Consider the following 17,054-nt stretch of genomic DNA (forward strand, 5'->3'; position numbering starts at 1 on the left):
CCCACTCTGCATATCAGGTTGATCTTCAAAGACATCCAAAACACAGGGTCTCCTCCTGTCATAGAGTTGGGGCCAAAGCTGGCCCACAGGAAAGCGAATAACCAAGTCTTAAGTTTCTACCACTCATATAAAGGGCAAACAGGGGACATTTAGAAAGTTACTTGGTTTCAAGAACCTAAAGATTGTAATAATTGCACCTCAGGAGGCACTTTTAAGGATGAAACTTGAATATGACATTGCTTAGTCAATAGAGAGATATACAAACATAAATGTTGATTTCTACAGCATTCCATGCAAATTCTGTGGTAAAAACAAACCACCATGTGCTGAGACAATTCATTTGTTTGGTTGTTACCTAAGGGGGAAAATGGCAACATATAATCTTTTCTGTGTTGAGCACTTACTAGACTTTCTAGCACACCACAAGTGCTCCATAAAAGTCTGTTGAATTAATCTATACAAGCACTAATCCAGAATTCTTGCAAAAGGTGATATAAAGTAAAAAGCACAGTTTAGAAGCAGGAATGGTTTACTGAACAGGAAATAATGAGCTCACTTTACATATGATAAGTTTAAGTATTAAACAGTTTGCAAAACTGATGTAGAAGGTAAATGAGAACAGAACATGATGTTGGGTTGGGGAGACTGCACGAAGGGGTGAGTGAAACCAGGTACTGAGAGAAACTGAAGAGGCCTCTTAAGAGCCAGGGCAATGTTAGTGTTGGGACAGCAGAAGAAACCACCTAAAGAGAGTAAGAACATACAGCCTTAGAAATCTAATCTTTATTTACCCTTTTAAAAAGCTCTTCAACCTATCTACAAGTATATGGTGACAGATTTGATATTTTATGATATACAAGAAAAGAATTAAGTCAAATTAAATTTTTACGACATACATGGGAAAAATTAAATAAGATTCATACTTTTCAAATTTTGCATAGAAAATATTCACCTCACCCTGGTTAGAACGGGTTACATACAGAAATCTACCAACAACAGATGCTAGAGAGGATGTGGGGAAAAAGGGACACTAACCCACCATTGGCGGGAATCCGAACTAGTAAAGCCTCTATGGAAGTCAGTTTGGAGATTCCTCAGAAACCTGAATATAACCCTACCATGCAATCCAGCCATCCCACTCCTTGGAATTTACCCAAAGGAAATTAAATTGGCAAATAAAAGAACTGTCTGCACATTAATGTTTATTGCAGCTCAATTCGCAATAGCTAAGACCTCAAATCAACCTAAATGCCCATCAACAGAAGACTGGACAAAGAAATTATGGGATATGTAATTGATCATAATTATAGGATTAAGAGTCAAAGGGATCATATAAACAAGACTAGTGTCTGCTAATACTGACAGAAACAAAAAGGAGAGAACGATCCAACATGGGAAGCAGGATACACAGCAGACTCATAGAATGGCAGGTGTCCTAAACAGCACTCTGGCCTCAGAAACAGCCCTTCAGGCATTCAGATCTGGCTAAAAAGCGCATGAGAGTATTTCAGGCATGGAAAGCCAAGACACTCTGGCAAAATAAAAAATACCTAAATGAAAGATCTCTGTGAGTGAGATCCCAGCGGAAAGAACAAGTCATCAAAGAAGGAAGTACCTTTCTCGGAAGGGAAGAGAGAACTTCCACTTTGACTATGGCCTTGTCTAAATAAGATCGGAGTTGGCGAACTCAAGAGACTTCCATAGCCTTGGCAGCTCATGACAAAAGCCTCGGGTGATTACTGACATCATAAATAAGAGTGCCAATTGTTAAATCAACAACAGGAGTCACTGTGCACTTACTCCCGTGTAGGATCTCTGTCCTTAACTATGTGAATTAACTATGTGAATTAACAATATAACTGGTACTCAAACAGTACTTTATACTTTGTGTTTCTGTGTGGGTGCAAACTGTTGAAATCTTTACTTAGTATATACTAAATTGATTTTCTGTATATAAAGATAATTGAAAATGAATCTTGATGATGAATGGGATGGGAGAGGGAATGGGAGATAGGATGGTTATGGGTGAGAGGGAGGTTATGGGGGGAAAAGCCGCTATATCCCAAAAGTTGTACTTTGGAAATTTATATTTATTAAATAAAAGTTAAAAAAGAATTTAAACAACAGAAACAAAAAAATACCACATTTAGTGGTAATAAGCATTGGCTTAAAATAATTATTTTGCTTTGAACTATGCAAAGTTTGATCTGTTTCCTGTTTATTCACTGTATATTTCTATATACCAAAATTTTAAGCACATAGACCATTATGTAAACAATTGTAGTTTTCTAATTTGGTAAACTAGCTTTGGTGAAAATTTTTGTTCATTATGGAGCACTCAGATTCTAACTCTTTACATATCATGTTCTTTAAAATATATTTGATTGATTTACTTGAGAGACAGAGAGGAAGACAGAATGATAGCCACATACCAGGGGAAGCCAGCATTCCTATTGGCTTGTTTACTCAATAAATGCCTACAATGGTTGGGGCTGGTCAGGACTAAAGCTAGTAGCCAAAAACTTAAAGTTGTCACATGTTTGCCATGGACTAAACTGTTTGAGCCATCACTTCTGATTCCAAGTGTCTGCATTAGCAGCAAGCTGGAGTCAGGAGCTTGAGGTGGCTATCAAACACAGGCACTCCCATGTACAATACAGACATCTGAGGCACAAGGCTCAATACCTACCATGGCATATTATATTCTGTAACATCAAGGTACTTTCTTTTTGGAACAGGTGGAGTATAAACAGAACTCCAAACACAATATTCATTAAATAATAAGTAAACTTTAAAAACAAATCATCTAAAATATTGGTAAATTTGCTGATTAAATAGTAGACTTGTCTTGATGGGCAATGTGGTAAGAACAGGAAACTATTATTATCAATAGAAGAAAATGTACTAGGTTAAGTAATAAGTATATGAGATGTCTTTGTTGATTAAGTTTGGAAATATTTTTTCAAGCTAGTTAGTTGAAACAGAATGTGACAAGCTAGGGAATACAGAGGTGAAGTTGGAAATAATGGAAAAGACAGACTGATGGGGATGATTGACATTTCAGTGCTGCTTGTGATTACTGGAATGAGGTAGTCCGCATGTGCAGAAGAAAATAAGCCAATCTTAATTAAAGACCAGGTGGGGACAGTTCCATTTTGGCTCTACTGCCCATTTCCTTAGATGAGCCCTCCCATTCTGCTTTACATTATCAGAGCTACAATGAGAAAACCTAGATGGAGATGACTGAAGCCAACCAGGACCAACAAATAAATATTTTACTAAGTTGTTCATGCAGCGATGCCTGAGAGAATTTGGCATCAGTTGAGTGATCAACAGATGATCATAAGGTGATGTGATTAGGTTGTGAAACAATTTGATTGTACTACACCAGCAATCTAAAGAACTTCTGAGAAACTCTACAGTGTTTTTGACATTGTGACTTCTCTGTTCTTTCTGGTAGTCACTGTATATGGACACTACAGAAGAACTGAATGCCACAGAGCCCCTTGCTCAGTGAAAACCTTCATGGCTTTTATTGCTTATTACCAAGAGTGTGAGTATAGATGGAAAGGGAACTGAACAAAACCTGGATCTGCTTTTACTTTAAATTTTTTTTTTCAGGGGTGGGGTGACAGGCATTTGGCCTAACAGCTCAGTGACAAGATGGGATGGCTACACTCCACACTGGAGTGCCTTGAAGGGCTGGAGTTTGAGTCCTAGCCTCACTTCCAATTCCAGATTCCTGCTGATGTGTTCCCTAGGGGTGCAGCCGGTGATAGCTCTAGGAGTCGCATCCTTCCTACTTACATGGGAGACCTGAACTGAGTTCCCAGCTCCTTTCTTTCGATTGGTCCAGCCTCAGTTTCATTCAGGCAGGAAGTAACAACTGGATGGAAGTTCTCACTATCTGTTCTCTCTCTCCATTTTTCTGCCTCTTAAGTAAATAAATAACTAATCATGTTTCTGGTATAAAACACCGAATTTAGGATTTTCTTTTGCCTCATTCCCAACATCCTACTAAAGTAGGATTGAGAAATATTGGGGTAAGGGAATGACGAGGTCTTAATTGAGTTTTTTTAATAGATACCTGGAAAATAGAAAAAAATGGACAAGATCATATCACTGTTTTAAACAAAGCCAGGGACACTAATCTTAAACCATCCCCAAGACAAAGCCTCTAAAAAGTGGGAGCCTTCCTTTATGATAAAGATGCAGAAATTCAGAAAAAATAAATAGAGAAAACACGGCAAGAAATGAGGTAAGTCTACCTAAGGAAGAATTCTGCCATTCACCACCCATCACTGTCTGGTATTTCTTGAATAATCATTACTAATGAAAGTTTCTCTATTTGTAAAATTATAGAAATACTCTTCAAAAAAATTGAATGATTTCCATAGGTAGTGCTGCAGCTTCATTCTCATTTTGTAATCTCCCTAATATATCACACATCCTCCTAGCATGCTCTAGGGAAACCAGCCAGGTCACTCACTCACTTGGTCAGCCATAAGTTGGAATGGAGAAATCTCTGGGGAAGTATGTTTATGTGATGACCGAGACCCACACTATTCCACATACTATTTTTTTTTTCACAAATATGAGTGAACTACCAATGATTATCAAACACATTTGGAAAAGTAAAAACACAATTCAAAAAAACTAAGGTGAGCCAAAAGAACACATATCCCTAAGAAACATGGAGATAAAACAAATAACCTAAAGGAGCCATATGGTAGTCCCATTATGGATTATAGAATATTATGCATCTATAAAGATAGAGCAGTATCAAGGAGAAGTCCAAGAAGAAAGTTATTAGAGTTTAAAAATCAGTACAAAACTAGAGGAAAAATAAAGAGATTGAGGAGTTCTATTTTTGCATTGAGCAAAAAAACCAAATGAACAACCTGAGTGAGTCACCTTTGGCACACCCTTAACCCTGAAGAATGAAACAGAGCTCTCTGGCCACACCCATCACAGCCTCTAAGGATCCATCAAATACAGACAGTCCACTTAATCTAGAGTCATAGTATAATGAGAAAACCACTACAGCGAAAAAATCAAAGAATATCTCCACAATGCCAAACAACAAATGCAGAAACTGAGGAAACAAGAACAAGAAAGACACTATGACGCCCCCAAATGAATAAGATACCCCAATTCAAGATTATGAAGATGATGAGATAGAAGAAATGCAAGAAACGGATCTCAAAAAATTGATAAGAACATTAAGAAGTTCTCAAAAACAGATTCTTGAACTACAGAAATCCTTACTGGACAAGATAGAAAATCTCTCGTGCGAAAATGAAATATTAAGGAGGAATCAAAATGAAATGAAGCAACTAGTAGAACATGGAACGGTGATAGTGAAGAGAAATCATAGTGAAATGAAGAATTCAATAGATCAAATGACAAACACATTAGAGAGCCTTAAAAACAGAATGAGTGAAGCAGAAGAGAGAATATCGGACTTAGAAGACAGAACAGGAAAGTATACAGTCAAACCAAAGAAAAGAAAAGGAAATTAGAAATCTAAAAAATATTGTCAGGAATCTACAGGATACTACTAAAAACCCAACATTCGGGTTCTACGAGCTCCTGAAGGCATGGAGAGGGAGAAAGGATTAGAAGGCCTTTTTAGTGAGATACTAGCAGAAAATTTCCCGGGTTTGGAGAAGGACAGAGACATCCTAGTTCAGGAAGCTCATAGAACCCCTAATAAACATGCCCAAAAGAGATCCTCAGCATGACACGTTGTAATTAAACTCACCACAGTGAAACATAAAGAAAAGATCCTAAAATGTGCAAGAGATAAACATCAGATTATTTTCAGAGGATCTCCACTTAGACTCACAGCTGACTTCTCATCAGAAACCCTATAGGCTAGGAGGGAATGGCGAGATACAGCCCAGGTACTAAGAGAGAAAAACTACCAGCCCAGAATATTATATCCTGCAAAGCTCTCATTTATGAATGAAGGTGTAATAAATACCTTTCATAGCAAACAGAAATTGAAAGAATTTGTCGCCACTCGTGCAGCCCTGCAAAAAATTCTTAAAGATGTGCTACACACAGAAACACAGAAACACGGCATTCAGTATGAAAGAAGCTAAAGGAAGAAAACCTACCAGTAAAAGATCATAGGAAGCTCAAAGCATATACTAGAAAATATCTTTGGGAAAATGGCAGGGCAAAGTTACTACTTAGCAATAGTCACATTGAACGTTAATGGACACAACTCTCCAGTTAAAAGGCACAGACTGGCTGAATGGATTAAGGAACAAAACCCATCTATTTGCTGCCTACAAGAAACACATCTTTCCAACAAATATACATGCAGACGGAAAGTGAAAGGTTGGAAAAAGATATTCCATGCCAATAGAACAAAAAAAAAAAAGCAGGAGTAGCCATATTAATATCAGACAAAATAAACTTTAATAAAAAAACTGTTAAGAGAGACAAAGAGGGGCACTATAAGATGATTAAGGGTTCAATTCAACAGGAAGATGTAACTATTATAAATGTATATGCACCTAATTACAGGACACCAGTTTATTTAAAAGATACATTAAGGGACTTAAAGGGAGACTTAGATTCCAATACAATAGTACTGGGGGACTTCAATACTCTACTCTCAGAAATAGACAGATCAACAGGACAGAAGATTAACAAGGAAACAGCAGATTTAATCGACACTATTGCCCAAATGGATCTAACAGATATCTACAGAACTTTCAATCCTACATTTAAAGAATTTGCATTCTTCTCAGCAGTGCATAGACCCATCTTAGGATTGACCACATACTAGGCCATAAAGCAAGTCTCAGCAAATTCAAAAGAATTAGAATCATACCATGCAGCTTCTCAGACCACAGCGGAAAGAAGGTGGAAATTAGCAACTCAGGAATCCCTAGAGCACATGCGAACACATGGAGACTGAACAACATGCTCCTGAATGAACACTGGGTCATAGAGGAAATCAAAAGAGAAATCAAAAACTTTCTGGAAGTAAATGAGGATAACAACACAACATATCAAAACTTACGGGATACAGCAAAAGCAGTGTTGAGAGGAAAGTTTATAGCAATAGGTGCCTACATCAAGAAATTGGAAAGGCACCAAATAAATGAGCTTTCAATTCACCTCAAGGATCAAGAAAACCTACAGCAAACCAGACCCAAATCTAGTAGGAGAAGAGAAATAATTAAAATCAGAGAATAAATCAACAGGATTGAATCAAAAAAATTACAAAAAATCAGCCAATCGAAGAGCTGGTTTTTTGAAAAAAAAAATTAATAAAATTGACACACCATTGGCTCAACTAACTAAAAAAAGAAAAGACCCAAATCAATAAAATCAGAGATGAAAAAGGAAATGTAACAGACACCACAGAAATAAAAAGAATCATCAGAAATTTAAAAAAAAACATGAAAATTGTAAGAAAAGAATGAACAAAGAAAGAATTAACCTAGGAAGCCAATATCTGACAAAATTTTTAAGAAAGGACATTAAACTTGAAGGAGCTGAAAAAATTAGGAAAAAATATAGGTTAAAAATCCCCTGTAACTGAAAAATTCACAAAATAAAGGAACTGGTATGTGGTTAAGTGGGCAGCAGTCCTCACACATGCTCTAAACTCAATGAAATTGTAGGTCTCCAGAGACTCACAGCATATCCTAAAAGTGTCTCAAAAGGAAAAAGTGTCCATGCACAAATGAATGAGAATCAAATTAGCATTCTGTTTCTCATTGGTGTTGTGGAAAGTCATAATGTTACAAAGCAATGTCTTCAAAATTCTAAGGGAAAGTAATTTGAACTCCATGATTTATTTTCAGTTACACTACTAATTATGGTGGCCAAATTAATAATATTTGATATTTTCAAATAATCAAAAATTTTGCTTCTCAAATACCTTTATGGAAATTCATTGTAATAAATCAAAGACAGAACCTATATAGGAACGCTAATCAAGGGAGAGGCAAAAGGAAAAAGAGGCAGAAAATGATTTAAACATACCAACCATAATCAAATGAGAATGGACCAGGAGTGAAAAGTAAACAAATGTGGAAGTGACTGTCATGAGGCAGAACTGAAAAATCATCATATAAAATTAAAACAGTGGAACAGACAACTCCAAGAACAAATATCCTTATGAGAAATATCTTTAATAACAGTATATGATTAAAAGATATGTAATATTAGTGATAATCTGAAAGCATGATATTATTTATTTAAAGACTATAAAATGTCATGACAAAACTCTAGGAAAAGCAAAAAGTAAAGTTATAATCAATTAAGAAGCACATTACAAGTTTTGGCAGCTACAAATAGAGAATTCATTTGACCTCCGTACTTGAGAGACACGTACTTGGGGACAGGAATTACATTTTCTGTAGTTATGTCTTGGTTATAAACCTTCAGATAAAAGGAAAAGAAGGTAGTTGGAGCATTTTCATATCACCACATATGATTATATTTTCTATGTGTCCAATTACTGTATTGACTCATTAGGGAACAAACATTATGATTAATCAAAATCATAATTCATAATTATGTTGGCTAAAAGTATGTACGAATATAAAACACATGTACAGTAGATAGAAGATATCATACAGTTGATGGAGATTAAAGTTAAGGGGTAAATATGCTTAATTATAGTTTACTGAAAATTATTTTTGACACTAGTACCATAATTTTAAAAGGTCTTTATTATATTCCATCTTTGATGTTCATTCCTTTTTTCCTTATGATAACTGAATTTAACTTGATTTTCTGCAAATTAACCAAACATACAATGAACATGAATAGGGAAAAAACAGCAATGAGTTATTAACACACCTTGAGGAAACAGATCCTTCCTACCCTTCAGAGATTTTCCCATGTATCTACAGAGATACAGACATGTATCTACAGAGAAAAATTCAATTTCTTTTTTTTAATTTTTTTATTTTTATTTGACAGGTAGAGTTATAGACGGAGACAGAGAGAAAGGTCTTTCTCCCATTGGTTCACTCCCCTAATGGCTGCTACGGCCAGCGCGCTGCGCCGATCCGAAGCCAGGAGCCAGGTGCTTCCTCCTGGTCTCCCACGCAGGTGCAGGGACCCAAGCACTTGGGCCATCCTCCACTGCCTTCCCGTGCCACAGCAGAGAGCTGGACTGGAAGAGGAGCAACCGGGACAGAATCTAGCGCCCCAACTGGGACTAGAACCCAGGGTGCCAGCGCTGCAGGCGGAGGATTAGCCAAGTGAGCCACAGTGCCGGCCACAAAATTCTATTTCTACAAAAGTATAACACAACAGCTCAAATGATGCTTAACAGATAAAATTCATTTTCCAATAATGCTTAGTTATTTCTCATGCTTTAAAATCATTTCCTATATAGTTTGTGGAGACTTGTTATCTATATTTATAGAGATTTGACATATTATATTCATGTTTGTAGACACTACCATACATACTTGCACACACAAATACAAGCCTGCTTGAGTATTTGTATGTTTGCATTACAGCATGAAAAGATTTTGATGTAAGAACTTTCTAGAATGGTAAACATTTTGACTAGGCAAATCATCTTTGCTTAGCAGCCCTAACATAGCTGACTGCCATAAGAAAAAACTAAGTGCAGGAGGCACTGAAGAACGGCCAGTCATTTCTTTTTCCCAACTGATACATATCTTATTTATTCTCCCTTGTAATGTGTGAATGCTGCACCATGCCCTATTTTGTCTTCTGCCTCAATTAAAATGTAAATTTCTTCAGCCCATCTCTATAATTCCAAACTGCTCTAGGCAGGGGAATTTAAACTGCTTTTAATAAAACCAACTACAGACACTGAAATAAGATTTCTTCCCAAGTCTTTGAAATCTATATGTGTAATGGTAGGCTGGATCTTCTGTAGTTATGTCTTGGTTATAAACCTTCAGATAAAAGGAAAAGAAGGTAATTGGAGCATTTCCATATCACCATGTATGCAAATTCATGGCAAGGGCACTGACCCTCCTCTCCTTTTGGACAATGTACAGCAATCAATCCTTATCCTTTTATAATAAATACTGATCACATTTAGAATCTATAGCCTCAAAATGCCACTGCCCACTTTGTCAGATAGGATATCAGTTGGATAGGTAGATTTAAAATTGAAGTTTGGAAAAATGATTTTCAGCTTCTTGTTTTAGCCTGTTGGTCTAACTTTTCAATTTCTCCATTTCATTGTCTCATCCTAAAAAGCATTCTTTTCTGTCTCTTTTTAAATGTCTTTGCCGTCTTTCCTGGTTGGCTTCATATTCTTTCAGGCCTTAACTCCAGTGTCTCCTCCAATAAACATTTCTGGGCAGCTAAAGGGGAAAAATGTCCCCTTGCCTCTCCCTTTCCTATATCCTATACAGGATCCCCTGTATTTCTGGCAATTTTCCAAACAGGGAGGATCAAATAATTTGCCATCCAACCCAGGGCACTTAAGAGAGTTTTAAGACAACCAAAACTAGGCAGGAAATGTAGAAATAGGTATAAACAAAGACTCTTCCAGGAAAACCAAGACATGGAGACAATTCACAGTTAAATGGACAGTTTTGGATTATTACCAAATAAAACAATAATGAAAAGGAGAGAGGAAAAGCTGGAATACACAGAGACTGCACATCAAATCACATGGCTGATATTTGTGGCTCTCTGACAACTTCAGTCCTCACAAAGCTCAGAGCTAAGCAACGATTCTACAGTCAATAGAATGTCTCTTTTCCTAGCACAAATGCTTAACATTTTGCAAAGCCAGTGGTTCTTGACAAGGAGTTTCCCTTGGGGAACATCAGACAATGCATGGGATATTTTTAGTTGTTAGGTTTGGAAGGATAGGGAGGATAGTGATAGATGCTACCGAATATACAACAGCGGACAGCCTCCCAGAACAAAGAATTGTACAGGCCCAAATATGAACAGTGGATAAAATTAAGAAATAGCTCCCTAGGCAATCAATATGGTGAGCAGGCAAGAAGGGTAAATGAAAAGGCAGAGAGATAGGCAGTGTTTAAAATTACAGGGTCAACAATACAACCCCATGGAGAGAGAATGCCATAGGTGAGGAGCAATCAAATTCACAACCATGTAGAATTTTTCACCTTCTCTCTGCTGCCATTGTTACCGAGAAAATGCTTACAAAATAAAGATAATTCTATGCCTACACACTCCTCTAAATATTTCACTGCAGATAACAAAAATAAGGAGCTATCCTGGACTGATTTTTTTTTTTTTTTTTACAGGCAGAGTAGACAGGGAGAGAGAGAGAGACAGAGAGAAAAGTCTTCCTTTGCTGTTGGTTCACCCTCCAATGGCTGCTGTGGCTGGAACGCTGTGGCTGGCACACCGCGCTGATCCGAAGGCAGGAGCCAGGTGCTTCTCCTGGTCTCCCATGGGGTACAGGGCCCAAGCACTTGAGCCATCCTCCACTGCACTCCCGGGCCACAGCAGAGAGCTGGCCTGGGAGAGAGGCAATCGGAACAGAATCTGGTGCCCCGACCGGGACTAGAACCCGGTGTTCTGGCACCGCAAGGCGGAGGATTAGCCTATTGAGCCGTGGCGCTGGCCCTGGACTGAATTTTCACGTCCTTTTCCCCACTACTGCTAAACAATTTTGCAGAAACACTGTTTTGTGAATTGCAGCCTCCTGATCAGAAATTTCCAGCATCCGTGTCCAAAGCCTTCACCATCAGTCTTTCAGAAACTGTCCTGAAAGTTCTTAATATCAGAATCTGAATTAAGCCTCTTGTTTTGATCTTGGTCACCCAAAAAAGATGCCCCCCTCTCTAATTCTTTGGTACTTTCTGTCTAGAATGCCTTCCTGTTCCTATTTTATCCATCCCAAGCCTAGTTTCCTATCAGGACACTGCTTAAATTCCACTTTCCCCCAAGCTCTTCTCTGCTGTCTACATCCAATTCTGTTTACTTCATTACTCACTTACTTGCAGTGATCCTAATCTTCCCATCAAGTTAGTAAAACTTAAAGAAAAATATGAGCTTCTATCTTAAAAATGTCTTCAGTAAAGATATGAATGGAAAACTATCCATAAAAATGAACAGGAAATATTATTCATTGATTAGAACATTAATTGTGTCCCCACCACTCATATTCAACTGGCACTCAACAAATACATGCTATGGATAAGATTTATCAAAATATATCTGTGACTAAATAAGCTCCTAATGCGATCATCCTTCAAAGAAGGAAACATGTTTTTCCCATCTGAATGGAAGAAAAATCAAAATAGACCCACCAATAGCTTGGGGAAAGAGTTTCAGAAGGTACTCTTTGTTGTTGTGGATGCACTCATTATTTTCAGATCCTACAAAGATGAGTAAAACTTGGAAGGAGAATCCAGAGACTGAATTAAATATAAGACACAGAGAAACTCATAGTTTAACACATGTATGAAAAAGAAAAGAACTGTTGAGAAGTTTCTACTGATGGTTAAACAGTGCCTCTAGCAATGTATTTCAAACTGAGTCCATGTGCAGCAACTTGTAGGCCCATGAGTTATACCATTTTTTTTCGTTGCTTTGTTTTTAACTTTCATTGCAATTGGAATCTAAAATTAGCCTTACTATAAAAATATAATTTTTCCATTTTGCTGTGATTATTTACATTAAAAGATACTTTAATGAGGTTTCAGTTCTTTAGCCAGTATTTCTCAAAATCAGAGAGTACACGTTAAGATATATTTTATTTATATGAAAGGCTGAGAGAGAGGGAGGGAGGTAAGGAGGAAGGGAGAGAGAGAGGGAGGGAGGGAGGGAGGGAGGAAGAGAGAGTGAGCGAGAGCAAGAGCAAGTATTCCATATACTGGTTCATTCCCCTAAAAGGCTACGACGGCCAGGGGTGGGCCAGGCAAAACCAGGAGTCTCACATGTGGGTGCAAGGGGCCCAAGGACCGCAGCCATCTACTGCTTTCTCAGGCACATCAGCTGGGAGCTGGATTGGAAGCAGAGCACCAAGAACTGAAGCTGATATGTGATGCCATGGTAGTAAGCAGAGGTGCCAGCCCCAGAGAATACATGTTCATGAGACTTTGTGACATTTTCTTAAAGAAATCTGTATAGACTCGAGTTTGGAAAACATGGGTTCATAATAGGTATTCATGGGCACTATTTTAATGAAATATAATATTCTGAAATAACTGGAAGACAACTAATGCAAAAATAATACTAGGCAAGCTTTCTTCAAATTATGCTTACTTATATGGTCTACTCATTTTTTTTTTTTTTTTTTTACACAGGCAGTTAGACAGTGAGACAGAGAGAAAGGTCTTCCTTTTTCCGTTGGTTCACCCCCCAGGTGGCTGCTAGGGCTGGCGTGTTGCGGCTGGCACGCTGTGCTGATCCGAAGGCAGGAGCCGGGTGCTTCCTCCTGGTCTTCCATGCGGGTGCAGGGCCCAAAGACCTGGGCCATCCTCCACTGCACTCCCGGGCCACAGCAGAGAGTTAGACTGGAAGAGGAGCAACCGGGACAGAATCTGGCACCCCAACTGGGACTAGAATTCTGGGTGCTGGCACCGCAGGCAGAGGATTAGCCTAGTGAGCTACGGTGCTGGCCCTGGCCCACTCATTTTGTACCTTTTTAGTTCCTGAGTTACCAGTTTCATGGGACAGATTTTTCGCCAACCAACCAGTTCTGACTGCTTAAGAAGTTTAACTACTAATTAACTGATTGACAAGGATGTCATTCATTACACTAAGAAAATACAAGAGTTTTTAGATTGTTACGACATCTTTTTTGAACTCGTAACATTTTCTCAATTTTAATTTCACAAAATTTTGATGGCATGATTTTATTAAAATCATTCCTAAGAATAAAATCAACATAGCTGAATTACAGTATTTTCCTCCTGTTTCTCAATTCATTATAGAAACAAATTGTAAAGATTCTTTGAAATAAGCCAACAGAAATCCAGATAAGACAAAAAGCAAGTCAAGAATTATTAAACCTGAACATAACTCCCTCTAGATAACTGTATCCTGAAAATATTGGAGTGGGATTTTTTGACAGTTTAACAACCAAAACAATGAATATTTTAAGTTGACTTGAAATGCTTTTAAAAATAAAAAAGACAACTAGCTGATCCGATCTTAAAATAAATTAATTAATAGGAAAATAAGTAAATGCACGGAGTAGACCCTGTCACTCTCCTGCCACAGACAGCTGGAGCCCCATGACGACTTCCCAGAGGAAGCAGCTGGGTGAATAAGAGCTCATTCTTTATTGAATTCCCTAATAAAGAATGTGCATCATTTGGGACTTGCTGAAGCATCAAGCATCACTCTCCTCTCAACCTTCCTTGTAAGGCAGACTGTTGGGGGTGGCGGGGGCACATAATTGAATTAAATACAGTGATTGAACACGAAAGCCGTGCGTGTGTCTCAAGGGATGAGAGCTTTCTAGAGAACGTACATCCTTTCCTTTTCAAGTGAGACTGACAGTGGCTGGGCTGCCTGTAGAAAGTTGTTGAATTTGCCCTTTGCAACCACTCCGCCTGTTAAGTGAGAGGGGGAGAAAATCTGCGCTTGGGATTTCATCTGAAGACATCTTTTCTCCAAGGTTCGTTCTGCTACAGTTCGGAGTATTATTAATTCAGATCACATCTTCCCACAGGCGGGCCAATCACTGCCAATCTGACTGGACACATCACCCGTTGGTTCTCTTCTAGTTCAGTACACTGAGATGTAGCTGCGAACAGCAAATCAATGTCAGACTCCTCACGGGGAATTCCAGACACAAGCTATGCAAAAGGCTGTCTTTGCTGTTCTTTGTGAGGTGTTTTGCTTGGGACTGGCCTTTTCTCTTTTCGGAGGAGAAGAAATATTAACTGAATTCAATAAGTGTAATCGAAGAATATGCTAACCAAGAAAGATGCCTCCATCCTGAGTGGATGAATTAGCGTTACTTCCTGCTGAGAAAGTTGGAGTACTTTCATGTACACAATGGAAAGGCGAACTCGCCCTCTGAGCAGGCCCTGCACTTTGTGCTTAATCGGAAGGAATGGAGGTGCTCTTTTTCTCACCGTTAAATGCTGTTACTTCTCATGTCCCTTCCTTCTCCCCTCTATCCCCAAAGGTAGTTAATGCTGACTCTGCCCTCCTTACATTCCGGTTCCCCAGCCTCCTTCACCTCCCTAGGAAACTACCTTAGTGATGTGTGTAACGTAACCTTTGGTAGTTTTCTTGGCTATTTCCTAGCAGAATACGAGGGCATCCTGCCTCCTCCATCTTCATATACAATCACATTTTATCAGCCATTCTACCTTACTGTGGGTCTTTCCTTCACAAGCATAGCATTTACAAGAGCATATTTTGTTTATGCTAATTCTGTTTCTACTTCAGTCTCGGATACTCAGCATTTACTGAAATCTGCTCTCTCCGAGATCCCTGCCTATAGTTTAAGTGCAACGATGACTTCTGAGTCCTAAGTGTCCATTTCTTCATCCTCCAGATGGTTCTGCAGGGTCATTAAGGATCTTCCTGCTCACAGCCTCCCTGTGGCATTCATCAACTGTGTCGTCTTTGGCAAGGTACTGTCTGCACTTTGGCTTCCTCATCTGTAAAATGAGGGGATAATTACAGCTATCTCTGAGAGTTATTGTGTGAATTAAGTGTCTGAATACACCTAGCACAATTAGAAAGTTGTCTGATACACTCTACATGTAGCAATTATTACTCAGTCTTCATGCACAGTTTGCCATGGCTGACCAACTCCTCCTTGAAAATCTCCTGTTCAACCTCCAGGATATCACATTCCTTCAAAGTGTTCCTAACTTCTCTGCTTGATCTCTAATTGGTCTTTTTCTCTGTTTCTCTTTAACTAGAGGGTTCTGTCCATGTTTCTCTCCAGAACAGCACATCCTCTAGGAGCAACTCTGTACATTCGCCTGTCTTCCAATGCAACGTAGCACCTCACAACTATTTTCTGTAGCTCAACCCTGTTTCCTTAAGGATATGGCTATCCTGAGCAACTTTCCATGGATGTCCTCTTTGCTCAGCATGTTTTAAAATTATGACCCAAATCTCCCCTTCCTATCTTCCCTTTCTCAATAAATGGTTTCACTAAGTCACCCATTTGCCAAAATTGAAACCATAAGTGGCTTTATTTGCCATAAATTCTATTCGTTCTTTCATACTATTTCTTGGTAACAGTCTATTCTCTTTCTGCATCCCAGTGCTGTAGTTCACATCTTCACCATTTCTTCTCTGGATTGCTGTGATAGCCTGCCAGTTTTCCAACTGTGTTTGCCCCTTTTCCATCCATCCCACACTCTCCTTCACCTTGGATATTTCTAAAGCATAGCGGTGTTTACATCGTTCCACTTCCTAATATTTTTAAGGTAAACCATCTCCTTCAAGGTTAACTGAAACAACTGGGCATGATATACAAGGTCTTTCCTAACAAATATCATGCTAACTTCTCAGAACTCTCCCCTTCTGTTACAATTAAACTACCTGTTGTTTATGCAAATTTAATGGGATTCAATCTCCCTCATTTACTCAAAATAAAATGTAAGGGAGATTATCCTAAATTAGAGTCAAGCAGGGATTATTTTTCTTAGAAGCAATATTCACAGCCCCATTCAACACACATGCTGGGGAACATGAATAACATGCTGGGGAACATGAGTAATTTTTACAACTTGTTCAAGAGTATAATTTCAGAAATTCAGTATGATTTCAAAAATTCATGGAATATGACATTTGAGATCAGCGAGGAGTCTTGGTGATCATGTGGTTCAGGTGTTTCAATGCTGCAACCAGGGAGCTTTTCCAACAGACTCATGAACCAGACTCATCAAAGACCAAGAACCCTCACCGGTTGGAACCAGGAAGGGTACATGTTTAAGCTCCCTAGGTGATTCTAATGGTTAGGCAGAGTAGAAAGCTACAGCTGTCATTTTACCCACAGTTTTATAGACAGGCACATTATAAGACACTTGATTTTTTTTCCTCCAGTGAAAATGCCTGAACTTCCCAACCAGAGCCTAGCTAAAGAGATGTCATACAACAATTACCAAAGGGCAAACATAGAA

At 38.5% G+C, this 17,054-nt stretch overlaps 1 protein-coding gene across 2 annotated transcripts in view; it reads right to left on the reverse strand.

The window, feature by feature from the left end:
* The window catches only part of DCC (DCC netrin 1 receptor), a 1,216,740-nt gene that overhangs the window by 544,677 nt on the left and 655,009 nt on the right, over positions 1-17,054 (reverse strand). The window lies entirely within an intron of this gene.

This window comes from Oryctolagus cuniculus, chromosome 10 (assembly GCF_964237555.1).
Source record: "Oryctolagus cuniculus chromosome 10, mOryCun1.1, whole genome shotgun sequence".
Lineage (NCBI taxonomy): Eukaryota > Metazoa > Chordata > Mammalia > Lagomorpha > Leporidae > Oryctolagus > Oryctolagus cuniculus.